The following is a 6049-nucleotide window of genomic DNA, read 5'->3' on the forward strand; positions in this document are numbered from 1 at the left end:
ATAACCTTGAAAACAGAATGAATTCCTCAATTATAAGATACAAACTACCTAAATGGACTGAAAAACAAAAACAATCTATATATGCTGCATGCAAGAAACACATGTCACTAATAAAGATACACACAGACTGAAAGTGAAAGGATGGAAAAAAAGCTATTCCATGCAATTGAAAATCAAGAGCAAGCAGGAGTAGTGATATTCATATTAGACAAAATGGACTTTAAGACACAAAATGTTAAAAGAGACAAAAGGTCATTATGTAATGATTAAGGGGATCAATTAAAAAGGAAGATGTGACTGTAGTAAAAGTATATGCACCCAGTGCTGGGGCACCCAGCTATTTAAAAGTGTTAATGAATAGAAAGGTAGACAAAAGCTCCAGTACAATAATAATGGAGGACTTCAGCACTCCACTTTCATCAATGGAAAGATCAACCAGACAAAGTCTACAAAGATAAACAGAGCTTATCTATGCTATTGACCAAATGGATCTAATTAATATTAACAGAGCATTTCATCCCATAGCTGGAGAATATGCATTGTTCTCAGCAGTACATGGAACATTGTCAAGGATAGAAAATATACAAGACCACAAAGCAAATCTCAACAAATTAAAACAAATCAAAATCGTACCATGTGTCTTCTCTTACCACAATGAAATGAAGCTGGAAATTAACAATATAAGGAAACACTAGAAAATACGCAAACACATAGGGACTGAAAAACATGTTCCTGAATGAACAGTGTGTCACAGAAGAAACCAAAAGGGAAACAAAAACGTTCCTTGAAATGAACAAAAATAACAGCACGATGAATCAAAATGCAGCAAAAGCAGTGTTAAAAGGAAAGTTTACAGCAATTAGTGCCTACATCAGAAAATTGGAAATGTATCAATTAAGTGACCTAATAATGTCTCCAGGATTTAGAAAAACAAGAAGAGATCAAATCCGGAATTAGTAGGGGGAAAGACATAGTAAAAATTAGAGAATAAAATTAAAATAAAAACCATATGGGGGATTCCAAGATGGTAGAATAAGGACAGGGCAGACTGCTGTAGTTTGGGGGAAATAGTAAAAAGTAAGTGGAGAAAATGCATTCTCAAGGGACAGTTGGAGGGAAAACTGCAGTGGACATTCTGTGGAAGGAGGAGAAATGCTGTGGAGCTGTAGAAGGTGAGACACACAGCAACAAGCATGGACATAGCTGACTTTCAATCAGAAATTTAAAGGTGAAGAGATTATGTAAATACATAGTCAAGATCTTTTTTTAAGATTGATTTATTTGAGAGGTAGAGTCACAGAGAGCAAGAGATAGAGTGAGATCTTCTATCCACTGGTTCACTCCACAATTAGGTGCAATGGCTGGAGCTGAGCCTATCCAAAAACAGGAGCCTGGAGCTTCTTCCAGGTCTCCCATTTGGGTGCAGGTGCCCAACCACTTAGGCCATCTTCCATTGTTTTTCCAAGTTACAAGTAGAGACCTGGATCAGAAGAGGAGCTGACAGTACACAAACCGGCACCCATAGGTGATGCCAGTGCCATAGGCTTTGCCCAATACGCCACAGAGCTGGCCCCAATTGTCCAAGTTTTAAGAGAAAAAAAGTTAACCTAGAATACTGTATCCCATAAAGTTCTCATTTATGAATGAAGGTGAAATAAAGACTTTTCAAAACAAACAGAAATTGAAGGAATTTGTCACCAATCATCCAACCTTACAAAAGGGGCTTAAGGATGTGCAGCACACAGAAAGGTAGTAATCATTATGAAAGAATCTGCAGGCAGAAAATCTCCCAGTGAAAGTACAAAGGAAATCCAGAACAAAAACATGAATATTCATGGAAAAATGTCAGGGGCGAGTCATTACTTATCAATAGTAACCTTGAATATAAGTGGCCTCAACTCTCTACTCAAAAGATACAGACTGGCTGAATGGATTAACAAACAAGACCCAAGTATTTGCTCCCTGCAGGAAACACACCTCACCAACAAAGATATACACAGACTGAAAATGAAAGGACAGAAAAAGATATTCCATACTAACAGAAAGTAAAAAAGAGCCAGTGTATTCATTCTAAAATCAGATGAAACAGAATTTAACAAAAAAAAGGTTTAAAAGAGACAGAGAGGGGGTACTATGTAATTATTAAGGGATCAATTCAACAGGAAGATGTGACTATAGTAAATGTATATGCACCAAACTTCAGGGAACCTGGCTGTTTAAAAGAAATGTTAATGAATCAAAAAGGAGACATCGACTCCAATACAATAATAATGGGTGACTTCAATACCCCACTTTTAGCAACAGACGGATCAACCAGACAGAAAATCAGCAAGGAAACTACAGAGCTAATAGACACTATGGATTAAGTGGACTTAACTGATATCTACAGAACTTTTCATCCCACAGTTCCAGAATAGACATTCATCTCAGCAGTGCATGGAACTTTCTCTAGGATAGACCATATACTAGGCCACAATGCAAGTCTCAGGAAATTTAAAAAAAATGGAAATTATACCATGCATCTTCTCTGACCACAATGGAATGAAGCTGGAATTCAACAATTCAAGAATCTCTAGAACATATGCAAATTCATGGAGACTGAACAATATGTTCCTGAAAGAACAGTGGGTCACAGAAAAAAATCTCAAGAGAAATAAAAAATTCTTTGGAAACAAATGAAGATGACAGCACATCATGTCAAAATTTATGGGATACAGCAAAAGCAGTGTTAAGAGGGAAGTTTGTGACAATTGGAGCTTACATCAAGGAATTTGAATGGCACCAAATAAATGAGCTATGATTACTTCTCAATGAGCTAGAAAAAATAGCAAACCAAACCCCAAATTAGTAGGATGAAAGAAATAATTAAAATTAGAGAAGACATAAACAAAATAGCAACCAAAACATACAATACAAAAGATCAAGGAAATGAAGAGCTGGTTATTTGAAAAAGTAAACAAAATTGACCCAGCATTGCCCCAACTAACCAAAAAAAGGGGAGAAGACCCAAATCAATACAATCAGAGATGAAAAAGGAGCTGTAACAACAGGTACCAAAGAGAAAAAGGAATCAGCAAAAATTACTGCAGTGAGCTGTGTGCCAACATTTGGGAAATACAGAAGAAATGGATCTATCCATGCACCATACAATGTACCAAAACTGAGTCATGAAAACATAGAAAACTTAAATAGACAAATAACCAAGACGGAGATTGAAAGAGTAACAAAGACCCTCTCTACAAGGAAAAGCACAGGATTGAATGGTTTCACTTACCATACATTTAAAGGAAAACTAACTGCAATTCTTATCATGCCCTTCAAAACAACTGAAAAAGAGGGAATCCTCCCAAACTCCCTCTATGAGGCTAGCATCACCTGAATTCCTAAACCAGAAAAAGATACAACAGAGAGAGAACTACAGATCAATTACCCTGGTGAACAGAGATGCAAAAGTCCCCAACAAAATACTAGCTAATTGAATCCAACAATACATCAGAAAGATCATTCACTTGGACCAAGTGGCATTTATCCCTGATATGCGGGGATGGTTCAACATTGGCAAATTAATCAACGTGATGCATCACATTAACACACTAAAGAACAAAAACCACATGTTTCTCTCAATAGATGCAGAGAAAGCATTTGATAAAATACAGCACTCTTTCATGATGAAAACCTTAAGCAAATTGGGTATTGAAGGAACATTCCTCAATACAATCTAGGCAATTTATGACAAACCCATGGCCAGCATCTTTTTGAATGTGAAAAATTTGGAAGCATTCCCCCTAAGATCTGGAACCAGACAAGTATGCCCAGTATTACCATTACTACTTAATATAGTTCTGAAAGTTTTAGCCAGAGCCATTAGGCAAGAAAAAGAAATTGTAGGATACCAATTGGAAAGGAGGAAGTCAAACTATCCCTTTTTACAGATGACATGATTCTATATTTAGGGGAACCACTGATTCCACTAAGAGACTATGGGAATTTATAAAATTGTTTGGTAAAGTGGCAGGGTATAAAATTAACACAGAAAAATCAATAGCCTTTGTATACACAGAAAGAATGTTTAAGATTCATCCCATTCACCATAGCTACAAAAATGTTTAATTCCTTGGAATAAATTTATCCAAGGAGGTGGAAAATCTCTATGATGCAAATTATAGGTCATTAAAGAATGAAATAGAAGGAGACGCAAAAAAATCTTCCATGTTCATGGATTGGAAGAATCAATATCATAAAAAATGTCTATACTACTGAAAGAAATTTACAGATTCAATGCAAATCCAATCAAAATACCAATGGCATTCTTCTAAGGTTTTAAAAAAATGATGCTAAAATTTATATGGAACCACAAGAAACCCCAAATAGCTAAAGCAAGATTTCACAACAAAAATAAAGCCAGAGGAATCACAATACCAGGTTTGAAGACATAATACATGGCAGTTATAATCAAAACAGCCTAATAGCAGCACAAAAACAGGCATGTGGACCAATGGAACAGAATAGAAACTCCAGAAATCATTCCACGCATCTACAACCAATTTAGCTTTGACAGAGGAGCTAAATTCATTCTGTGGATCAAGGACAGTCTCTTCAACAAATGGTGCTGGTAAAACTGGATCTCCACATGCAAAAGTATGAAATTAGACCCCTACCTTACCCCTTACACAAAAATCCACTCAACATGCATCAAAGATTAAATCTACAGGCTGATAACATCAAATTACTAGAAAACATTGCAAAAAAACTTCAAGACATTGGCATAGGTGAAGGCCTCTTGGAAAAAAACTGCAGAAGCACAGGCAATCAAAGCCAAAATTGACAAATGGAATTACATACAGCTGAGAGGCTTTTGCAGTGCAAAAAGAACACTCAGCAAAGTGAAAAGGCAACTGGCAGAATGGGGGAAATTTTTTCAAACTATGAAACTGATAAAGGATTAATATCCAGAATATATAAATAGATCAAGAAACTCAACAGACAGTCCATTTAAGAAATGGGCAAAGAGCTTGAACAGATATTTTTCAAAAGAGCAAATCCAAATGGCCAACAGACATATGAAAAATTGCTCAGAATCACCATCTCACTCCTGGTAATTTACCCAAGGGAATTGAAAGCAGCTTGCTCTCTCACTCTCGTTATTGTTTCTGTCCTGGTTGGTTAAGAAATAAAAAAGTTAAAATAATCACACTTCCTCTGGAGACAGACTGCTTCTTTTCCTCCTGTCTCTAATGCTGGCAAGCCCAATGACCTTAGGAAAAATGCTGAATCTCTCTGTGCTTGATTCTTACTTTGTGATAAGGCTGGGGGAATGAGTGAGAAAGGGATTGGAGAAGCCAGTGAAGATGAATTAGTGTGGATCTATAGTCCTTAGCAGAGTTCCAGGCACACATGGCATGTGGTATAATCTGCATTCCACGGATTCTGGAAAATCACTGTTCAAAGGCTGCTTCTCCCTTTGCTCCCAGCAGAGGGCGAAAGCACGGGCTTGCTCACATTCTCTGCTATCCTTGGATTGTTTTAAGCTGTTTAATTGTAGCAAACATGGCAGGCCAACAGAAAGTGTCATAAACTCTGATTACACATCTAAAAGAATCTTTTGCAACAAACAGAGAAGGCACAAGGATAAATTCTAAACTATTTGCTATGTACTTAGGGGAAATGGAGTTTTCCTCTGATCACTGAGAATGGGCTTCCCTGCCTATTTTGCTATCAGGACGTAGATCTACTTATGGCATGGAGGCTTGCCAATCCTTTTTACTCTGAGGGCTTTACAGTCATCATTACCTTCATTCGTATACAGCCCTGAGCCAGATGGTGTTATCACCCTCAACCTGCCAGCACAGCAGTACCGTGGGGAAGCCAAGGCTCTGAGACTTGGATGTCCTTCAAAAGCAGATCAGGAGTGCCTGTGCAGATGTAGTGAGAAAAACAGAGATGGGACAATCCCTGCTCAGTCTTCACCACTGGGGCTGTCTGCCGATCTGCCCCTTCAGTCTCCTTGCTTGGCAACAGTACGAGCACCCTTGTTCCTATTGGCTGGTGC

The sequence above is a fragment of the Lepus europaeus genome, chromosome X (genome assembly GCF_033115175.1).
Source record: "Lepus europaeus isolate LE1 chromosome X, mLepTim1.pri, whole genome shotgun sequence".
NCBI lineage: Eukaryota > Metazoa > Chordata > Mammalia > Lagomorpha > Leporidae > Lepus > Lepus europaeus.